Source organism: Lissotriton helveticus, chromosome 2_1, assembly GCF_964261635.1.
Source record: "Lissotriton helveticus chromosome 2_1, aLisHel1.1, whole genome shotgun sequence".
Taxonomy (NCBI): domain Eukaryota; kingdom Metazoa; phylum Chordata; class Amphibia; order Caudata; family Salamandridae; genus Lissotriton; species Lissotriton helveticus.
The window spans coordinates 774,391,905-774,416,306 of NC_136059.1; positions in this window are offsets into that span (position 1 = coordinate 774,391,905).

The window sequence follows — 24,402 nt, forward strand, 5'->3', positions numbered from 1 at the left end:
CCGCAATACGACAACAACAGCTTCAGCTGTGACCCTCTTCTCCGACGCTGCGAAACGCTTCTGCACAATGCGACTACAGCGGCGACATCCAAGATGCTACGACAGCAGCTCCAACGGCGGCACGCTTCTCTGTGGATGGGAGGCACCTTTCTTGATGCGGTGCAATATGACAGCTACAGCGGGGACATCCAAGATGCGACAGCAGCAGAAGCGACGGCGACACGCTTCCTCGTTGCGAGACTCTTCTCTTGATGCGGTGCAATACGACAGCTACAGCAGCGACATCCAAGATGTGATGGCAGCAGCAGTGATGGCGACACGCTTCCTCTTCGTTTCAAGACGCTTCTCTCCATGCGGTGCAATACGACAGCTACAGCGGCGATATCCACAATGTGACGGCAGCAGCGACGGCTACACGTTTCTTCCTCTTGAGTCGCGCTTCCAGCTCCTGGCGACACGCAGTCCTTCAGAAGGCCCAAAACAGCAGCAGGCACTTCCCAAGGAACTCTGGGGAGCTGGGAGTTGAAGTATGTTGTCCCTGAGACTTCAGCAGGAGGCAAGCTCTGTTCCAAGCCCTTGAAGATCCTTACAAGTTGATGAAAGTACACAAAGTCCCTTTCTCCTCTCTTTTGCAGTCAGGCAACCACTGCAGGCCAATCCCCCAAGCAGCACTGCAGCTTAGGAATAGTCTCTCCTCAGTTTCTTCTGGTTCCACTCCTCAGCAAAGGTTTCTTCTTGTTTGTCCAAAAGTGATCTAATTTCTTGGGATCAGGGTCCCAATATTTATACTCCAAAATCCTATGTCCTCTGAAGGCAGAGGGGCCTTTGCCCAGTCTAAACCAGTTCTGGAGCACTCTGTTGACAAGACTCCTTTCCTTTCATATTGCAGGGCAGAAACATCAGACGCCCCACAGGAGGTGAGGCCAGCATTGTGGAGGGAAAGCACAGCCCTGGAGCACTTTGTTGACATGATTCCTTCTCTTCTTTCACAGTGCAGGGCAGAGAAATCAGCCGCACCACAGGGGGTGGAGCCAGCACTGTGGGGGGCAGGCACAGTCCTATTCAGGTCCCAGGTGCTACTCCTCCCACCCATCTAGATGAAGATCTCTCTATTCACCTCTGGGCTGACTCATTCTGTCTCCTGGAATCCCCCAGCCCTGTCACTCAAACTCCAGACAAGGAATACTCAACCTAGCAGAGGCAGGCCTGGATAGTTAGACAAGAAAATACCTACTTTCTAAAAGTGGTATTTTCAAACACAGAACGTTAAAATCAACTTCACTAAAAGAAGAATTTTATCATTCTGAGTTCAGGCATACTATTTTTTTTAAAATAGATTTTATTAGATTTTTGCATCATATGACATATATCACAGTGACATGGTATTGTCTGCTTGTTTGTGGCATTTACGACAGCAGGTCAAGTACATTTACAATCTCAGAATTGTCACCGTACCACTTACAGTGATCTTCAATACGTATAAGTCATAGAAACACATGTTATGTCTGTGTCCATATGGTATATGACATGAGATTTCTCCATTTCTAAATTACTCCATTAACTCCCCCCACCCCGAACTTTTCGATCGCAATTTCTAAGCTGTAACACATCAGTAGAACCATTGTTATCATTACAGTAACATGTATCACGTATATGCATACATACAACGTCACACTTAGTACACCTGACTTCAAGGCATGGGCAACACATTTTTCCGCAGTTCGTAAACTTGTCAGTCCGTCTGGCCGCCATAAGTGTGACAGGGTATGCTCAGACGTGAGTCCCTTGCTCACTTTGCCTCTGGATTCAAGCAAGCCGGGCTGAAGACGGCTGTAATGCCAGAAACCAGTCCTCGGAAGCTTGTTTCCGGTCCGGGGAAGGCATGGCTTGGCAGTTCGGGCTGGACTGTTCCCATGAGGCACAGGGTCAGACTGATTTGCATATAGCTATGTCTGAACTGGGGTGGCAGAGTGGGCTAAAGAACGGTGATGGATCAAACCCAGATCTTTTGACTGGGTGTGAGTGTTTGATTGGTTCAGATGCTCCGTCCATCACCACCCCCTTTTGTACCGCTTTGGCCGCCATAAGTGTGGCAGGGTATGCTCAGACGTGAGTCCCTTGCTCACTTTGCCACTGGATTCAAGCAAGCCGGGCTGAAGACGGCTGTAATGCCAGAAACCGGTCCTCGGAAGCTTGTTTCCGGTCCAGGGAAGGCATGGCTTGGCAGTTCGGGCTGGACTGTTCCCATGAGGCACAGGGTCAGACTGATTTGCAGATAGCCATGTCTGAACTGGGGTGGCAGAGTGGGCTAAAGAACGGTGATGGATCAAACCCAGATCTTTTGACTGGGTGTGAGTGTTTGATTGGTTCAGATGCTCCGTCCATCACCACCCCCTTTTGTACCGTTATCTCATCTCTGGCAATGATACAGCCCCTGAGTGACTATCTTTATTCATTGACCTGCACCTCCAGCCCCCTGTCCAGGAACTTCTATATTTTCTTACCAATACAAGCCACTTCCTTCAGATTATTGAAAAATTAAACCAAACTGACACTTTTTCAAATGACATTCTTCTGGCTACATTTGATGTTGCATCATTCTATGCCAACATGCCACAAGAGGGTGGTCTTATTTCATTACCTGAAGCTCTTAATATATTAACTGTGAAAAGTCACCAACCAATGTGCTTAACGATTATGCATAAGTTTTCCTTTAATCCAGCAATTTTACCTTCAAGGGTAAACACTATCTGCAGATGCAAGGAACTTTCATGGGCTCTCAGATGGCTCTATCCTATGAAAATATCTTCATGGGCAAACTAATGGACTATATACTTGCTACTTCTAGCATCAAACCACTTGTATCGCTAAGATACATTGATGACATTTTTAGGTCTCGCCTACAAAAGACCTTTAGCAATCGGTTCGGCTTTTCAGCCAAAAACGTTCACACGGTCCATTGCCTTCAATGGCAATGAGTGCGCGTTTGGCGATTCCCTTGCGGGAGCGAGATTGACACCATATGTTTGTAATTAACTTACAAACACATGGTGCACCAGGCTCGCTACAGCAAGGGAAACGCTTGGTGTGCTCTCGCACACCCCACTCCTCCCACTTTTAGCGCGAGGCGCGCTTGTTTTTTTTGTTTTGACTTTGCACGCTGTAACTTGTAGTTTTACTGTTCACATGGTTAATGTAGGTTTAAGTGAATACAAACAATCAACTCCTTTCTTGTAACCAAGCTTGAAGGATGGGGGCTGCTGTAGCCCAGCTGCTCATGCTTTTCCCCTGGGGGCCCGGTGGGGCAGCGCACGCTGTGTTTTTCTGTCTGGTGACTCAGCACAGGAAGGCATTAACGCCCTCCTCCCTGCCCAACCCCCCTTTAAAGACCCACACCCCCTTCCTCTGTCTTTCCCTGCTGCCCCCGCTGCCTGAAAGATAGACAGGGAATGTCTGCGGAGGTAGGAGAGGCGCAGGCACCGGGTCGCTGTCTCCTGCACCCTGAGGTGGGGTCAGGGGACGTGTGGTAGTAACATCGGGATGCGGCTCTCACCTGGAGACTGAAATCGTCACCCGTAATCGGATACATGTGTGTGTGTGTTTGTGTGGTGTTGAAGGAGGGGTGGTGGCGGTCTGTGTGTTCACGTTGAAAATGTCATCCACAGCCCGTCCCGCCCGTGTTGTTGTTTCTCCCATATTTACAAGTTTTTCCACGTTGCACAACTCGTTCTTGGTGACTGTTCATTGTATTTCTCGTGTCCACATATCATTTGCCTTCATGTGTGTTTTTGGTTCTGTTTTTATTGATTGCCGGGCATCGGACCACAGTCTGTCCCTTTATGTGTCTTCCGTTTGTCTTCAGACACTTGTCTTTGCCCTGCTTGCGTGTGCCTCCTCCCAGTACTGTTGTGAATCGTATGTACAGGCGATACATGCACTGCACGAGGAGACGCAGAGATACAGGGGCAGACAGGGAGTGTGCCTTGTCATATTATACAGGTGTTATTTTGTAAGTGTGGGCATTCCCAATTCCCATGTAATAGACTGAAGTACATTTAAGTAATTGCCTGTGTTTTAGCTAGAGCAGTATCGCAACTTCCATGGAATTCTGGAGTGTCCTGAGGTTCCTGTGGGGGTTTGAATGGGGTGAATGTTCCTCGGCCATTTAAAGCTTTTAACCACCATTGCCAGCATATGCGAGCAGCAAAGAAGCCGAGACCCGTTGTGCTTCCTTCCACCGGCTGCAGCTGTATGCCACCTTCAATCACCACAACTGCTTGGCCGCCACCTGTGTGTCCTCTGCAGCAATAGCCTGTCTACCATGACACAGTTCCAGTTTCCTATCCCTGTAGGACCGTAGACTCATCCTGTACCCGTGCTTGTAGCATGCATGAGCTAATCACCATTTTCTTATGCTGTGTCTGTGCTGTGTTTGGAGTTCCCGGCACCATCTGACATCATCTGTAGCAATGCTGCTGGCATTTAATTCATGGCAATTAATTAATTTACTTTGATTCTATCTGTTTCTTTATGGAGCCCAATGTAGCCTCGATCTTAGTGGTCAAGAAGCTACTAGTTTGTTTAGCAATTCAAGAAAGCACTAAAGGAAACACAAAAGTGCAGTTAATGATTGTAAGCTGAGTCTGCACTTTCAGAAATACATACAACTGTCATAAGGCTATGGCCATATTTTGGTTTGGACAAAGATTCCTCAATCATAGAACTTAAAATATTTATTTTGTATCTCGAGCATAGTACATATGAAGCCTGCCACCCTACTTCATGTGAAACACATGATGTAGAGGTCAACTATGAGTGGTTGTAATAACAGAGCAGGTTAAATAGTCTAGATTGAAGGTTAACAAAAACTAGCAATATGTACCAGCAATACATCAGAAAAACATTTAAAATAGGCTATCATTAACACTCTGACACTATCTCCTTTGCTTGAGCGTTAAATGTATAGGGACTAAAGAAAACAAGATTAAAGATGGGATAATTAACAGGTGGTATAGTGTTAAGGAAGCAGAGGTAAAATGATGATAGAAAGATGCTGTGAGGAAGCACCCCTACCTGTTTATTTACCTGAAGACATGTCTGTAGGAGAAGAGACGTACGTTCCAGTACCTGTAGGTAGATTTTCAAGATGGTTCTGTACAGTAGAGTTCCCTTCCCTGATGTCCGAGTACACAACTTCACAAGAAATGACCGATGAGACCTCTTACATGCAGATGCTACTCACACGCCTATCATCAAAGCACCCTGAACAGTAAGTAGCTCTCCACAATTATAATCTGCCATCTACACAAGCGTGTTCCTGATCCATTTATGCTTTGCTTCATCTTCACCCCCAGATCATTCTCTAATTGGAAATTAAATTCCTGCAAACTGATGTACAACCTAGTTTTCCTTGGAGTCGCCTTTCTTGCATCTGTAGCCGTGTATAAATCCACCAGTGGTCTGTGGTTAACCCTGACCATATGCTGTGAGTCCTTCACAAATATTGTGATATTATCTTTATATGCAAAGTTTGATTGTTCTTTTCTCTTATAACAGTCACCTAGCTCACACGAATCACTTCTATTCCATCCATGATCTATGGGGAATAGCAGCACTCTAGAGGTTTATAATGAGTCACCTTGAGTCACTATTTCTCTCTACAGTATGTGCTGTATGCAATGACGAATTCTAGACAGATTCTAGATACATTCCATTATGTGTTTTTTTGTTGCCAGCCCTGAAGAGTCGTTGTGATTTATTCTCACACGACGAAACACGTGTCGGCTGGTTGTGGACCCAATAAAACAACCCACGTTAAGAATATATCCGAAAAACTGCATCTGTCTACTGCTTGGCTACATATGTTTTATGTTTACCATTACATGACTACCAGTGTTTTACCTTGTTTTTGTGTGCGAGAGTATTGCTGTTTCTCTGTACTGTGAGAGTCCTTTCAGACTTTCCAATTGAACGGTTAAGGGCTTTTTCCGTTCACTCTTACGCACCATACCTTCACCTAGCCATTAAGACACTCTTAACGTACATACTAGGTAGAGCGCCCTACATATCTGAGATTCCCAAAAAAACCCGGCAGCTGTATCTTACTGTTATTCAGATTAGGCGCCTCCACGTTGTCAAATACTCATTGCCCACCAGCACATCTAGAACAGATCGTTGTTCTCATTACCCATGGATAGAGCCAAGGCAGCTGCAGATCTCTTTGAGAACCTAGCTAAAGGCATGCCCACACACCAGGCATCAGACTCTACAGGTCCTCCACGCTCAGAAGGTCTCAGAGATAAATTGATAAAACTTGAGAAACTAAAGAAACAAGAGAATTCACGTTGGTGGGATGGAACCACCTTAAAACATTACATACGGCTTAAACAAATACCGAGGGGACTATGCTCCCAAGTCTTCCCTACTTACGATGATCTAGATCTAGATCTGATGACCAAATGGGAAGATTCTCTTAACCACAACTCCATGGCATTAATGGACATTCTTATTGAAAGTGCTGAGCGTAAAACTACCAAATTACAAACTGAGATCTCCATCCTAGAACAGGAGATCAAGGACCTCAACCTACCAGAGACCACAGTCAAAAACTACACCTTACTTGACGAAATCTTACTCAAACATCAAGCAGAAATTAAGAACAGGAAGGCACGTCAAATTAAGAGAGATGAGGCAGATTACAGAGATGGTAGGGTCTTTACCTACGAACGTAAATACGACTCCATGATCCCTAGCCAAAAACAAGGGTCACAAACAGGTAGATCCACCACCAATAGCTCCATTAGTTCTAGCACGACATCATTGAGCACAACAGGACTTAGTGAGCCAGAAACTGAGCTAACAGAGAATACTAACACCACACGTTCGGCTTTTTTATTAGAAATGCAGCGTATCAGGAAGGGCAACAGAATACAACCACCAAGGGGCGCACCAGACCCAAAACCCACAGGGGCAAGCGCAGGAGTAAACGAAGATTACCGAAAGAAGCTGAGATTAGGGACACAGAGGAATTAACCACAGCAAACCAAGACGTACAGGTCATCAACCTTTCCTCCTACCCTTTAACAGCAGACATGATTTCTTTACTGGGTAAGGGCCTGAATTTCAATCCCTACGCAACTGGTGATATCTGTCAAATTTGTGCGCAACCTCAAAATAAAGAAACATTTTGCCGGACAGGTGGATTCCGTTAGACATTCGAAGAATATTCCCAATGTTTTTGACAATGAATTGTTAACAATAAAGGATGTGCAAACTACACACTTGCTTCTTTCTTTAACTGACAGAGAAGAAAGTCCTTATGACATGGAGAAACTATTGGAGGAGCTAGATGTGGAAACTGATTATGGGTTGACCAGTGGCTTAAGGTGTAAATCCAAATGGACTCCCACACTACCAGGGGGAAATGCAATAGACAACTTTCATAGACATGTTCTAGAAGATCTGAATAGAACCAACACTAAGACTTTAAACACTAAATTTAAATATAGAGACAATTTGACCAAAGGAGAACGCTTAGCACTGTCTACTTTGAGTAACAACTCTAACATCATCATTAGAGAAGCAGACAAAGGGGGCAATATAGTGGTTATGAACCTCGTGGATTACAACAACGAGATTCAGAGCCAATTGAGTGATAACTCGTGTTATGAACAATTAACCCAGAACCCCATGGGTCCTCTCACACTACTAATTAACAGGCTTTTACTGAATTGGAAACAATCTGGTCTTTTGGACGACGATGAGTATCTTTACCTCAAAGTCTCTAGACCCACTTTCCCTTGGCTGTATACATTGCCCAAGGTACATAAGGATCTCCCCTTTCCCCCGGGCAGACCAATAGTCTCAGGATAGGGGGTCCCACTGAAAGATTAGCAGAATATGTGGATCTTTTTCTGGGACGCATTGTCAGAAATGTACCATCGCACATACAGGACTCAAAACATATATTGAGCATCATGACAGACATGGAATGGCAACAGGGCACCACATTAGTGACAATGGATGTGGTGTCCCTGTACACTAGTATCAATCCCAAACTAGGTATGGAAGCTATTAGCAAAATACTATCTAATAGACCAGCCTCTCTGTGGGCACATACGAAGATGCTTTTAAGTATGATGGACCTAATCCTAGGTAACAATTTCTTTATTTTTGATCGCAAATGGTATCACCAGAAAAAGGGAGTTGCCATGGGTTCCAAATTTTCCCCCTCCTTTGCTAATCTCTTTATGGGAGCACTGGAGGCGGATTTGATCTGGGGAACTAAGGGGGCAGAATATATCGACTCTGTTATTTTCTGGGGTCGGTATATCGATGACTGTTTTTTATTGTGGTCTGGCACTGATGAATCACTTCATTCCTTTTTCGAATATCTCAACAAAAATACATGGGAAATTAGTTTCACGATGCAATACAGTAAAAAGAATATAGAATTCCTGGACCTAGAGTTTTATGTCAGGGATGACAGATTACACAGCAAGCTCTACAGAAAACCTACTTCCTGCAATTCCATTCTGCATACATCTAGCTCTCATCCACAACATCAGATACGCTCAATCCCCTATGGTGAATATCTTGGGCCAGACGTAATTGCAGCGAACCAACAGAATTTGATAACTGCATCACCAACATGAATGATAGATTTCTGAGAAGAGGTTACCCTAGAGAGTCCATAATAAAAGCGGAAAAGAGAATCAGACGTACCAAAAGACTAGATTGTTTGAAGACACGCACGGAGCCTAAATCCTCCAACAAGCTAGTGAGACTAGTCACAGAGTTCAATGCAATACATCAAACTGTAAAGAAAAGTTTCAATAAGCATTGGAACCTCCTCACAGCAGATCCTGTTCTTAAAGAATGGATACCTACCAAACCGGCAATAACGTACAGAAAAGGACATACATTAAGGAACAAACTCAGTCCCACCGTTCCCCTTAAAACTCCAGCCCAGAATTGGCTAACGACACAGAGCATAGGATTCTATAGATGTGGTTTCTGTTCCATGTGCAGATGGGGGAAACACGGGACTAAAACCTTTAAAGGTTTTGACAAAACTGTGTACAACATCAAGCAGAATGTTACATGCTTTACTAAGTTTGTGGTTTACATTATATGTGGCAAATGTTATGTAGGCAGTACCATCAGGGCTCTGAAGGACAGACTAGCAGAGCATATGAGGGCCATACAAAGAAGAGACCCTAAATATCCAGTGGCCTTACATGTTGCAGAATGCCAACCTTTGGGGGAACGATATCAAAGTGCGTTTCTTTCGCATAGATGTGATTCCACTGAATATTAGAGGTGGGAACCGAGAACTCCCGCTAAGACGAAAGGAAGCCATGTGGATCATGCGCCTACAGTGCGTGGAACACGGGCTTAACTTTGACCAAGAATTACAATTCTTCTTGGGCGACTGAAATCTAATATTTTTCTTTAAGGGGTCCACTGAATACTACCTATATCCTGTTCCACCCACACAAATAGTATACATAACTCAATGCTTACCTTTCTGTAACTTACACATGCTGATATACGGTTGGGTGTTGATTGTAGATTTCTTTGTATACTCATAAATTGTAATGTGGAGATGACTATTGTAAATATTTAATGTATAGAGTCACCAACCTATTAAGGGGTGTTTTAACTAAAGACTCAGATGGTCCAGCATTTGGTATTATTGTTGCAACTGGATTTTATATCATGTCACAGAACCCACGAGGGTGTGGGATAACTTCACGTAAGAGAACACACTTAGAAGACGCCTATCACATGACGGCTCACCGGCTTACTGGGCACGCCTCCAACGTTATTTCAAGGTTTCTTAACTCCCAATTCCTGAATTCATATTATTAATTTCTTTTTACACATTATTACGTATTGAACTTATTACCAACATTAACTTGCCTATGGATAGTCACTCAATATCACTCACACCGGTTGAGTGTATTCGTAGGCGAACAAACCATTATACCCAACGTAAGTGTCAGCCCATATTGATGCCCGATATATATATATTTTTTCGAAATGCGGTCTCAATGGCTTATTAGGCTTTTAATCGGGTTCAGATAGATACAATGCTCACATACAGTCGGTTCTTTCAAAAATGAATGGGCACAACGGCACACTAAAATTCCCAATATGGCAGTTGGCTTAACTACAATTACGCTCTAGTCTTTCCAAGACTTTTTGCTTATATTCTCTTCCTGCTTCCGGTCACGTGTCCGTTGTTCGGAAAACGGCGACCGGGAAAGACAGGAGGAGGGATGCCACGTATCTGGTGAGTGTTTTTCAAATCAAACTCGCGGTAGTTTAATCTTAATTTAGTTTTAAACACAGGATCGCTTACATTGCGATCTATCTAATCATTAGACAGCATTTACCTAGCTGGCCTAATCCCTTCATTGGTTGTCTTTTCACCTTTTTGAAATAGAAGAGACGCCAAGACTTCTATAGACACTTGCTGCAGGCTAACGGAAGGTGGATCCCCTCCCGGTACCGACTTAATACCTACACGTATTAAGGTACATTTCCAATCATTCCTTTGAGAGAAATATGTTTTGTGAGACACGATGTAACTAACGTCCATTATAATACATAATACCGTAACACTCGATTTTTCTTTTATGCAGCATCAATTAATTGAGCACCCGCTTACCCTGTGTGCTCGATATCGACAGACAACCACACTTAATTTTTATGGAATACTTGACTTTGAAAAACTAATAGACGTACGAATACCATCAAAAACCATTGGTAAGCCACTAGTTTTAGAATTTTTTCTCTCTCAGTGGTGAGAACTTTTGAGACACCATTGCCCCTTCTTATGTTTCTCGTTTTCACCTTACACAGATTCCTACCCTAAGCAATTCTTTATCGTCCGGACCTACATGCATGTAGGTTGTGCCACAAGGTAGGAACTTTTCCTTCCCTTTTGGCTCCTAGATACGTAGTATAAAATTCTTCACGTTACGCACGTTACGCACCTAAGACCTGCATGCAGCCACCCACTATATAGTTCTGAGGTTGTACCACTTTTATTTCACTTTCACTCTGAGACCTTTATGTGATGGATCATTTTTCAGTACGGCACATGTTACTACTGTAGTCAGAATTGTAATCCCGCGTCTAGTAGAACCAACTGTATTGACTAAACATGTCATATAGGAGAATTGAGATTTACTATATGCAAAGTTTGATTGTTCTTTTCTCTTATAACAGTCACCTAGCTCACATGAATCACTTCTATTCCATCCATGATCTATGGGGAGTAGCGGCACTCTAGAGGTGTATAATAAGTCACCTTGAGTCACTATTTCTCTCTACAGTATGTGCTGTATGCAATGACGAATTCTAGACAGATTCTAGATACATTCCATAATGTGTTTTTTTGTTGCCAGCCCTGAAGAGTCGTTGTGATTTATTCTCACACGACGAAACACGTGTCGGCTGGTTGTGGCCCCAATAAAACAACCCACGTTAAGAATATATCCGAAAAATTGCATCTGTCTACTGCTTGGCTACATATGTTTTATGTTTACCATTACATGACTACCAGTGTTTTACCTTGTTTTTGTGTGCGAGAGTATTGCTGTTTCTCTGTACTGTGAGAGTCCTTTCAGACTTTCCAATTGAACGGTTATGTGCTTTTTTCATTCACTCTTACGCACCATACCTTCACCTAGCCATTAAGACACTCTCAACGTACATACTAGGTAGAGCGCCCTACATATCTGAGATTCCCCAAAAAAAAAACGGCAGCTGTATCCAAATATTGTTGAAAGTATGACGCTCCCACCAGCTCATTCGCCTATTGCCTCCTTTCCATTAGTGGAGTACATCAGGCTCTGCCCTCTCACAGGTCTTGATGAATAAGCTACTGTCATTTCTCATTCATTTCATTTCAGCATTAATACAGCCATGCGACCATAATACCGGCATCTTCCTACTTGTGTCAAAAGACTTCAGTGCATGCGCTGTGGATATTTTTTCAGTTTCCTAACATTGGTTACATTCAGAATTCCCCAATTTCTTCATGAGTTTGCAAAGGCTTTTGCTTTAATCTGGCTGCATGAGTATGAACTTTAACAAGACCATAGCATGTCTCATTGCTGCTGGCTGTGCTGCCCACAATAGCCTTGACCGACAGACGTCTCTTGGAACATTCCCATCGCTGCTAATCTGATGCTGCAGACAGTCCACAACCATTTAGCATTTTTTTTGTCTTGATTGTTAACTCACCTGGCCTCCAAATCCTTAATACCATTTCCAAAGTGTGTGCATTCTAAACATCAGTCAGAATAGCATGGGTGTACAAAATATCGAAGATAAAGCTTTGAATAAAAAATAGCATGAGGGAAGTATGTATTTTCTATACCTAACTCCACATAAATGTACATCTGCGTGATACATATATCTTCAAGCTTCGTAGATGTGAAGTTATGAATAGTAAATCTATAGTTCCCTTACCTTTTCATATTTTGTCCGAAGACATTCTTGTTTGTCGATATTCAATAGTGCAGTCTTAACAAAGTCTCAGGTTTCTTTTGGTTGACCCAAAACGCAAATATAGGAACTTGAACATATGCCATGTTTGTGACTCCTTCATACAGTGCTGTATTAATATTTGGAACTCCGCCAAGGCAGCCCAAACGGCATGCATTTGTCCTCTATTCACCGTTAGGTATTACATACAAGTCCGCATCTTAGAGTGTTCTGTTTAACTCAGATGCTCTGTCCATCACCACCCCCTTTCTGAATCGTTTTGGCCACTATAGGAGTGGCAGGGTATGCTCAGATGTGAGTCCCTTGCTCACTGCACCATCAAGATTCAAGCAAGCCGGGCCGAAGACGGCTGTAATGCCAGAAACCGGTCCCTGGAAGCTTGTTTTCTTTCCAGTAAAGAATTGGCTTGGTAGTTTGGTCTGCCCTGTTCCCATGATGCACTGGGCCAGGGACAGACTAATTTGCATATAGCCAGGTTCTGAACTGGGATGGTGCAGTGAGCTAAAAAACGGTGATGGATCAAGCCCTGATCTTTTGACTGGGTATGAGTGTTCTGTTTAACTCAGATGCTCTGTCCCTCACCACCCCCTTTCTGAATCGCATCTTAGATTAGGCATGGAAGGCAATCTGACTATACTGATGCCATGTCAAGGAAGGGTAGGTAGTACAGTACCCCCTTATATGTCCTCAACAGTTCAGCAATTTGGGGCACTTTGTGCAGATCGACTTAAATACTGGAATTTAGGTCTCTAATATACACCCATAACCTCAATCATCTGCCAGGCTTTTTAGCAAAAATCTTAGACCAAAGCCATTCAAAAGCTCCTGTCTATTCTGTCACTATTTCCTTTTTTAGCTCATCTCTAGTTAATATAGGCACACTATTTGCTTTAAGTATTTTAAGAATGACTTGTTTCCTTAGTAATATTTGGTAGGTAAAACATTTAAGCAACCCAAACATTTCACTAGAAACATCATTATATTTATGTTCACAGTGCTTTTTCTGTCCCTTTATTTCTTTGTCCGCTCCCAAAACTATGTCCAGACGATAAAGGTCTATTTTAATATTGAAGTTCCTTTAGAAGGCACACACCATCATTGGCTGTTCGATTTGGGGGTCTCTAGTTGACAAAGGTAGGTACTTGTGACAAATAGGGACCCTTGCCTCTAGTCAGGGTAACGGGGTACACTCCTAAAATAACCCCTGCTCACCCCCTTGGTAGCTTGGCACGAGCAGACAGGCTTATCTCAGAGGCAGTGTGTAAAGCAGTATTCTTTATATAGATTTAACACAAGACCATGAACGACTAAAATCCACAATACTGTACTTAAAATGGTAGTTTGAGCTTAGTTCTGTTCAGTTCTTAAAATGCGACACTTTAAGTCAATGTACCTTATGATACGTTACGCTTCCACAACAAAAGTGTTGCAGCGATGGAAATGCAGCAAAGTTCTGGTGCAAAGAAATAAAGACATGAAGATCTTCCAGAAGCGGCACGCTTCTCTGATGATGCGAGAAGTCTTGATTTGATGCTTGAGCTGCATCAACGACACCCTTGTTCCGCAATACGACAACAACAGCTTCAGCTGTGACCCTCTTCTCCGACGCTGCGAAACGCTTCTGCACAATGCGACTACAGCGGCGACATCCAAGATGCTACGACAGCAGCTCCAACGGCGGCACGCTTCTCTGTGGATGGGAGGCACCTTTCTTGATGCGGTGCAATATGACAGCTACAGCGGGGACATCCAAGATGCGACAGCAGCAGAAGCGACGGCGACACGCTTCCTCGTTGCGAGACTCTTCTCTTGATGCGGTGCAATACGACAGCTACAGCAGCGACATCCAAGATGTGATGGCAGCAGCAGCGATGGCGACACGCTTCCTCTTCGTTTCAAGACGCTTCTCTCCATGCGGTGCAATACGACAGCTACAGCGGCGATATCCACAATGTGACGGCAGCAGCGACGGCTACACGTTTCTTCCTCTTGAGTCGCGCTTCCAGCTCCTGGCGACACGCAGTCCTTCAGAAGGCCCAAAACAGCAGCAGGCACTTCCCAAGGAACTCTGGGGAGCTGGGAGTTGAAGTATGTTGTCCCTGAGACTTCAGCAGGAGGCAAGCTCTGTTCCAAGCCCTTGAAGATCCTTACAAGTTGATGAAAGTACACAAAGTCCCTTTCTCCTCTCTTTTGCAGTCAGGCAACCACTGCAGGCCAATCCCCCAAGCAGCACTGCAGCTTAGGAATAGTCTCTCCTCAGTTTCTTCTGGTTCCACTCCTCAGCAAAGGTTTCTTCTTGTTTGTCCAAAAGTGATCTAATTTCTTGGGATCAGGGTCCCAATATTTATACTCCAAAATCCTATGTCCTCTGAAGGCAGAGGGGCCTTTGCCCAGTCTAAACCAGTTCTGGAGCACTCTGTTGACAAGACTCCTTTCCTTTCATATTGCAGGGCAGAAACATCAGACGCCCCACAGGAGGTGAGGCCAGCATTGTGGAGGGAAAGCACAGCCCTGGAGCACTTTGTTGACATGATTCCTTCTCTTCTTTCACAGTGCAGGGCAGAGAAATCAGCCGCACCACAGGGGGTGGAGCCAGCACTGTGGGGGACAGGCACAGTCCTATTCAGGTCCCAGGTGCTACTCCTCCCACCCATCTAGATGAAGATCTCTCTATTCACCTCTGGGCTGACTCATTCTGTCTCCTGGAATCCCCCAGCCCTGTCACTCAAACTCCAGACAAGGAATACTCAACCTAGCAGAGGCAGGCCTGGATAGTTAGACAAGAAAATACCTACTTTCTAAAAGTGGTATTTTCAAACACAGAACGTTAAAATCAACTTCACTAAAAGAAGAATTTTATCATTCTGAGTTCAGGCATACTATTTTTTTTAAAATAGATTTTATTAGATTTTTGCATCATATGACATATATCACAGTGACATGGTATTGTCTGCTTGTTTGTGGCATTTACGACAGCAGGTCAAGTACATTTACAATCTCAGAATTGTCACCGTACCACTTACAGTGATCTTCAATACGTATAAGTCATAGAAACACATGTTATGTCTGTGTCCATATGGTATATGACATGAGATTTCTCCATTTCTAAATTACTCCATTAACTCCCCCCACCCCGAACTTTTCGATCGCAATTTCTAAGCTGTAACACATCAGTAGAACCATTGTTATCATTACAGTAACATGTATCACGTATATGCATACATACAACGTCACACTTAGTACACCTGACTTCAAGGCATGGGCAACACATTTTTCCGCAGTTCGTAAACTTGTCAGTCCGTCTGGCCGCCATAAGTGTGACAGGGTATGCTCAGACGTGAGTCCCTTGCTCACTTTGCCTCTGGATTCAAGCAAGCCGGGCTGAAGACGGCTGTAATGCCAGAAACCAGTCCTCGGAAGCTTGTTTCCGGTCCGGGGAAGGCATGGCTTGGCAGTTCGGGCTGGACTGTTCCCATGAGGCACAGGGTCAGACTGATTTGCATATAGCTATGTCTGAACTGGGGTGGCAGAGTGGGCTAAAGAACGGTGATGGATCAAACCCAGATCTTTTGACTGGGTGTGAGTGTTTGATTGGTTCAGATGCTCCGTCCATCACCACCCCCTTTTGTACCGCTTTGGCCGCCATAAGTGTGGCAGGGTATGCTCAGACGTGAGTCCCTTGCTCACTTTGCCACTGGATTCAAGCAAGCCGGGCTGAAGACGGCTGTAATGCCAGAAACCGGTCCTCGGAAGCTTGTTTCCGGTCCAGGGAAGGCATGGCTTGGCAGTTCGGGCTGGACTGTTCCCATGAGGCACAGGGTCAGACTGATTTGCAGATAGCCATGTCTGAACTGGGGTGGCAGAGTGGGCTAAAGAACGGTGATGGATCAAACCCAGATCTTTTGACTGGGTGTGAGTGTTTGATTGGTTCAGATGCTCCGTCCATCACCACCCCCTTTTGTACCGTTATCTCATCTCTGGCAATGATACAGCCCCTGAGTGACTATCTTTATTCATTGACCTGCACCTCCAGCCCCCTGTCCAGGAACTTCTATATTTTCTTACCAATACAAGCCACTTCCTTCAGATTATTGAAAAATTAAACCAAACTGACACTTTTTCAAATGACATTCTTCTGGCTACATTTGATGTTGCATCATTCTATGCCAACATGCCACAAGAGGGTGGTCTTATTTCATTACCTGAAGCTCTTAATATATTAACTGTGAAAAGTCACCAACCAATGTGCTTAACGATTATGCATAAGTTTTCCTTTAATCCAGCAATTTTACCTTCAAGGGTAAACACTATCTGCAGATGCAAGGAACTTTCATGGGCTCTCAGATGGCTCTATCCTATGAAAATATCTTCATGGGCAAACTAATGGACTATATACTTGCTACTTCTAGCATCAAACCACTTGTATCGCTAAGATACATTGATGACATTTTTAGGTCTCGCCTACAAAAGACCTTTAGCAATCGGTTCGGCTTTTCAGCCAAAAACGTTCACACGTTCCATTGCCTTCAATGGCAATGAGTGCGCGTTTGGCGATTCCCTTGCGGGAGCGAGATTGACACCATATGTTTGTAATTAACTTACAAACACATGGTGCACCAGGCTCGCTACAGCAAGGGAAACGCTTGGTGTGCTCTCGCACACCCCACTCCTCCCACTTTTAGCGCGAGGCGCGCTTGTTTTTTTTGTTTTGACTTTGCACGCTGTAACTTGTAGTTTTACTGTTCACATGGTTAATGTAGGTTTAAGTGAATACAAACAATCAACTCCTTTCTTGTAACCAAGCTTGAAGGATGGGGGCTGCTGTAGCCCAGCTGCTCATGCTTTTCCCCTGGGGGCCCGGTGGGGCAGCGCACGCTGTGTTTTTCTGTCTGGTGACTCAGCACAGGAAGGCATTAACGCCCTCCTCCCTGCCCAACCCCCCTTTAAAGACCCACACCCCCTTCCTCTGTCTTTCCCTGCTGCCCCCGCTGCCTGAAAGATAGACAGGGAATGTCTGCGGAGGTAGGAGAGGCGCAGGCACCGGGTCGCTGTCTCCTGCACCCTGAGGTGGGGTCAGGGGACGTGTGGTAGTAACATCGGGATGCGGCTCTCACCTGGAGACTGAAATCGTCACCCGTAATCGGATACATGTGTGTGTGTGTTTGTGTGGTGTTGAAGGAGGGGTGGTGGCGGTCTGTGTGTTCACGTTGAAAATGTCATCCACAGCCCGTCCCGCCCGTGTTGTTGTTTCTCCCATATTTACAAGTTTTTCCACGTTGCACAACTCGTTCTTGGTGACTGTTCATTGTATTTCTCGTGTCCACATATCATTTGCCTTCATGTGTGTTTTTGGTTCTGTTTTTATTGATTGCCGGGCATCGGACCACAGTCTGTCCCTTTATGTGTCTTCCGTTTGTCTTCAGACACTTGTCTTTGCCCTGCTTGCGTGTGCCTCCTCCCAGTACTGTTGTGAATCGTATGTACAGGCGATACATGCACTGCACGAGGAGACGCAGAGATACAGGGGCAGACAGGGAGTGTGCCTTGTCATATTATACAGGTGTTATTTTGTAAGTGTGGGCATTCCCAATTCCCATGTAATAGACTGAAGTACATTTAAGTAATTGCCTGTGTTTTAGCTAGAGCAGTATCGCAACTTCCATGGAATTCTGGAGTGTCCTGAGGTTCCTGTGGGGGTTTGAATGGGGTGAATGTTCCTCGGCCATTTAAAGCTTTTAACCACCATTGCCAGCATATGCGAGCAGCAAAGAAGCCGAGACCCGTTGTGCTTCCTTCCACCGGCTGCAGCTGTATGCCACCTTCAATCACCACAACTGCTTGGCCGCCACCTGTGTGTCCTCTGCAGCAATAGCCTGTCTACCATGACACAGTTCCAGTTTCCTATCCCTGTAGGACCGTAGACTCATCCTGTACCCGTGCTTGTAGCATGCATGAGCTAATCACCATTTTCTTATGCTGTGTCTGTGCTGTGTTTGGAGTTCCCGGCACCATCTGACATCATCTGTAGCAATGCTGCTGGCATTTAATTCATGGCAATTAATTAATTTACTTTGATTCTATCTGTTTCTTTATGGAGCCCAATGTAGCCTCGATCTTAGTGGTCAAGAAGCTACTAGTTTGTTTAGCAATTCAAGAAAGCACTAAAGGAAACACAAAAGTGCAGTTAATGATTGTAAGCTGAGTCTGCACTTTCAGAAATACATACAACTGTCATAAGGCTATGGCCATATTTTGGTTTGGACAAAGATTCCTCAATCATAGAACTTAAAATATTTATTTTGTATCTCGAGCATAGTACATATGAAGCCTGCCACCCTACTTCATGTGAAACACATGATGTAGAGGTCAACTATGAGTGGTTGTAATAACAGAGCAGGTTAAATAGTCTAGATTGAAGGTTAACAAAAACTAGCAATATGTACCAGCAATACATCAGAAAAACATTTAAAATAGGCTATCATTAACACTCTGACACTATCTCCTTTGCTTGAGCGTTAAATGTATAGGGACTAAAGAAAACAAGATTAAAGATGGGATAATTAACAGGTGGTATAGTGTTAAGGAAGCAGAGGTAAAATGATGATAGAAAGATGCTGTGAGGAAGCACCCCTACCTGTTTATTTACCTGAAGACATGTCTGTAGGAGAAGAGACGTACGTTCCAGTACCTGTAGGTAGATTTTCAAGATGGTTCTGTACAGTAGAGTTCCCTTCCCTGATGTCCGAGTACACAACTTCACAAGAAATGACCGATGAGACCTCTTACATGCAGATGCTACTCACACGCCTATCATCAAAGCACCCTGAACAGTAAGTAGCTCTCCACAATTATAATCTGCCATCTACACAAGCGTGTTCCTGATCCATTTATGCTTTGCTTCATCTTCACCCCCAGATCATTCTCTAATTGGAAATTAAATTCCTGCAAACTGATGTACAACCTAGTTTTCCTTGGAGTCGCCTTTCTTGCATCTGTAGCCGTGTATAAATCCACCAGTGGTCTGTGGTTAACCCTGACCATATGCTGTGAGTCCTTCACAAATATTGTGATATTATCTTTATATGCAAAGTTTGATTGTTCTTTTCTCTTATAACAGTCACCTAGCTCACACGAATCACTTCTATTCCATCCATGATCTATGGGGAATAGCAGCACTCTAGAGGTGTATAATGAGTCACCTTGAGTCACTATTTCTCTCTACAGTATGTGCTGTATGCAATGACGAATTCTAGACAGATTCTAGATACATTCCATTATGTGTTTTTTTGTTGCCAGCCCTGAAGAGTCGTTGTGATTTATTCTCACACGACGAAACACGTGTCGGCTGGTTGTGGACCCAATAAAACAACCCACGTTAAGAATATATCCGAAAAACTGCATCTGTCTACTGCTTGGCTACATATGTTTTATGTTTACCATTACATGACTACCAGTGTTTTACCTTGTTTTTGTGTGCGAGAGTATTGCTGTTTCTCTGTACTGTGAGAGTCCTTTCAGACTTTCCAATTGAACGGTTAAGGGCTTTTTCCGTTCACTCTTACGCACCATACCTTCACCTAGCCATTAAGACACTCTTAACGTACATACTAGGTAGAGCGCCCTACATATCTGAGATTCCCAAAAAAAACCGGCAGCTGTATCTTACTGTTATTCAGATTAGGCGCCTCCACGTTGTCAAATACTCATTGCCCACCAGCACATCTAGAACAGATCGTTGTTCTCATTACCCATGGATAGAGCCAAGGCAGCTGCAGATCTCTTTGAGAACCTAGCTAAAGGCATGCCCACACACCAGGCATCAGACTCTACAGGTCCTCCACGCTCAGAAGGTCTCAGAGATAAATTGATAAAACTTGAGAAACTAAAGAAACAAGAGAATTCACGTTGGTGGGATGGAACCACCTTAAAACATTACATACGGCTTAAACAAATACCGAGGGGACTATGCTCCCAAGTCTTCCCTACTTACGATGATCTAGATCTAGATCTGATGACCAAATGGGAAGATTCTCTTAACCACAACTCCATGGCATTAATGGACATTCTTATTGAAAGTGCTGAGCGTAAAACTACCAAATTACAAACTGAGATCTCCATCCTAGAACAGGAGATCAAGGACCTCAACCTACCAGAGACCACAGTCAAAAACTACACCTTACTTGACGAAATCTTACTCAAACATCAAGCAGAAATTAAGAACAGGAAGGCACGTCAAATTAAGAGAGATGAGGCAGATTACAGAGATGGTAGGGTCTTTACCTACGAACGTAAATACGACTCCATGATCCCTAGCCAAAAACAAGGGTCACAAACAGGTAGATCCACCACCAATAGCTCCATTAGTTCTAGCACGACATCATTGAGCACAACAGGACTTAGTGAGCCAGAAACTGAGCTAACAGAGAATACTAACACCACACGTTCGGCTTTTTTATTAGAAATGCAGCGTATCAGGAAGGGCAACAGAATACAACCACCAAGGGGCGCACCAGACCCAAAACCCACAGGGGCAAGCGCAGGAGTAAACGAAGATTACCGAAAGAAGCTGAGATTAGGGACACAGAGGAATTAACCACAGCAAACCAAGACGTACAGGTCATCAACCTTTCCTCCTACCCTTTAACAGCAGACATGATTTCTTTACTGGGTAAGGGCCTGAATTTCAATCCCTACGCAACTGGTGATATCTGTCAAATTTGTGCGCAACCTCAAAATAAAGAAACATTTTGCCGGACAGGTGGATTCCGTTAGACATTCGAAGAATATTCCCAATGTTTTTGACAATGAATTGTTAACAATAAAGGATGTGCAAACTACACACTTGCTTCTTTCTTTAACTGACAGAGAAGAAAGTCCTTATGACATGGAGAAACTATTGGAGGAGCTAGATGTGGAAACTGATTATGGGTTGACCAGTGGCTTAAGGTGTAAATCCAAATGGACTCCCACACTACCAGGGGGAAATGCAATAGACAACTTTCATAGACATGTTCTAGAAGATCTGAATAGAACCAACACTAAGACTTTAAACACTAAATTTAAATATAGAGACAATTTGACCAAAGGAGAACGCTTAGCACTGTCTACTTTGAGTAACAACTCTAACATCATCATTAGAGAAGCAGACAAAGGGGGCAATATAGTGGTTATGAACCTCGTGGATTACAACAACGAGATTCAGAGCCAATTGAGTGATAACTCGTGTTATGAACAATTAACCCAGAACCCCATGGGTCCTCTCACACTACTAATTAACAGGCTTTTACTGAATTGGAAACAATCTGGTCTTTTGGACGACGATGAGTATCTTTACCTCAAAGTCTCTAGACCCACTTTCCCTTGGCTGTATACATTGCCCAAGGTACATAAGGATCTCCCCTTTCCCCCGGGCAGACCAATAGTCTCAGGATAGGGGGTCCCACTGAAAGATTAGCAGAATATGTGGATCTTTTTCTGGGACGCATTGTCAGAAATGTACCATCGCACATACAGGACTCAAAACATATATTGAGCATCATGACAGACATGGAATGGCAACAGGGCACCACATTAGTGACAATGGATGTGGTGTCCCTGTACACTAGTATCAATCCCAAACTAGGTATGGAAGCTATTAGCAAAATACTATCTAATAGACCAGCCTCTCTGTGGGCACATACGAAGATGCTTTTAAGTATGATGGACCTAATCCTAGGTAACAATTTCTTTATTTTTGATCGCAAATGGTATCACCAGAAAAAGGGAGTTGCCATGGGTTCCAAATTTTCCCCCTCCTTTGCTAATCTCTTTATGGGAGCACTGGAGGCGGATTTGATCTGGGGAACTAAGGGGGCAGAATATATCGACTCTGTTATTTTCTGGGGTCGGTATATCGATGACTGTTTTTTATTGTGGTCTGGCACTGATGAATCACTTCATTCCTTTTTCGAATATCTCAACAAAAATACATGGGAAATTAGTTTCACGATGCAATACAGTAAAAAGAATATAGAATTCCTGGACCTAGAGTTTTATGTCAGGGATGACAGATTACACAGCAAGCTCTACAGAAAACCTACTTCCTGCAATTCCATTCTGCATACATCTAGCTCTCATCCACAACATCAGATACGCTCAATCCCCTATGGTGAATATCTTGGGCCAGACGTAATTGCAGCGAACCAACAGAATTTGATAACTGCATCACCAACATGAATGATAGATTTCTGAGAAGAGGTTACCCTAGAGAGTCCATAATAAAAGCGGAAAAGAGAATCAGACGTACCAAAAGACTAGATTGTTTGAAGACACGCACGGAGCCTAAATCCTCCAACAAGCTAGTGAGACTAGTCACAGAGTTCAATGCAATACATCAAACTGTAAAGAAAAGTTTCAATAAGCATTGGAACCTCCTCACAGCAGATCCTGTTCTTAAAGAATGGATACCTACCAAACCGGCAATAACGTACAGAAAAGGACATACATTAAGGAACAAACTCAGTCCCACCGTTCCCCTTAAAACTCCAGCCCAGAATTGGCTAACGACACAGAGCATAGGATTCTATAGATGTGGTTTCTGTTCCATGTGCAGATGGGGGAAACACGGGACTAAAACCTTTAAAGGTTTTGACAAAACTGTGTACAACATCAAGCAGAATGTTACATGCTTTACTAAGTTTGTGGTTTACATTATATGTGGCAAATGTTATGTAGGCAGTACCATCAGGGCTCTGAAGGACAGACTAGCAGAGCATATGAGGGCCATACAAAGAAGAGACCCTAAATATCCAGTGGCCTTACATGTTGCAGAATGCCAACCTTTGGGGGAACGATATCAAAGTGCGTTTCTTTCGCATAGATGTGATTCCACTGAATATTAGAGGTGGGAACCGAGAACTCCCGCTAAGACGAAAGGAAGCCATGTGGATCATGCGCCTACAGTGCGTGGAACACGGGCTTAACTTTGACCAAGAATTACAATTCTTCTTGGGCGACTGAAATCTAATATTTTTCTTTAAGGGGTCCACTGAATACTACCTATATCCTGTTCCACCCACACAAATAGTATACATAACTCAATGCTTACCTTTCTGTAACTTACACATGCTGATATACGGTTGGGTGTTGATTGTAGATTTCTTTGTATACTCATAAATTGTAATGTGGAGATGACTATTGTAAATATTTAATGTATAGAGTCACCAACCTATTAAGGGGTGTTTTAACTAAAGACTCAGATGGTCCAGCATTTGGTATTATTGTTGCAACTGGATTTTATATCATGTCACAGAACCCACGAGGGTGTGGGATAACTTCACGTAAGAGAACACACTTAGAAGACGCCTATCACATGACGGCTCACCGGCTTACTGGGCACGCCTCCAACGTTATTTCAAGGTTTCTTAACTCCCAATTCCTGAATTCATATTATTAATTTCTTTTTACACATTATTACGTATTGAACTTATTACCAACATTAACTTGCCTATGGATAGTCACTCAATATCACTCACACCGGTTGAGTGTATTCGTAGGCGAACAAACCATTATACCCAACGTAAGTGTCAGCCCATATTGATGCCCGATATATATATATTTTTTCGAAATGCGGTCTCAATGGCTTATTAGGCTTTTAATCGGGTTCAGATAGATACAATGCTCACATACAGTCGGTTCTTTCAAAAATGAATGGGCACAACGGCACACTAAAATTCCCAATATGGCAGTTGGCTTAACTACAATTACGCTCTAGTCTTTCCAAGACTTTTTGCTTATATTCTCTTCCTGCTTCCGGTCACGTGTCCGTTGTTCGGAAAACGGCGACCGGGAAAGACAGGAGGAGGGATGCCACGTATCTGGTGAGTGTTTTTCAAATCAAAC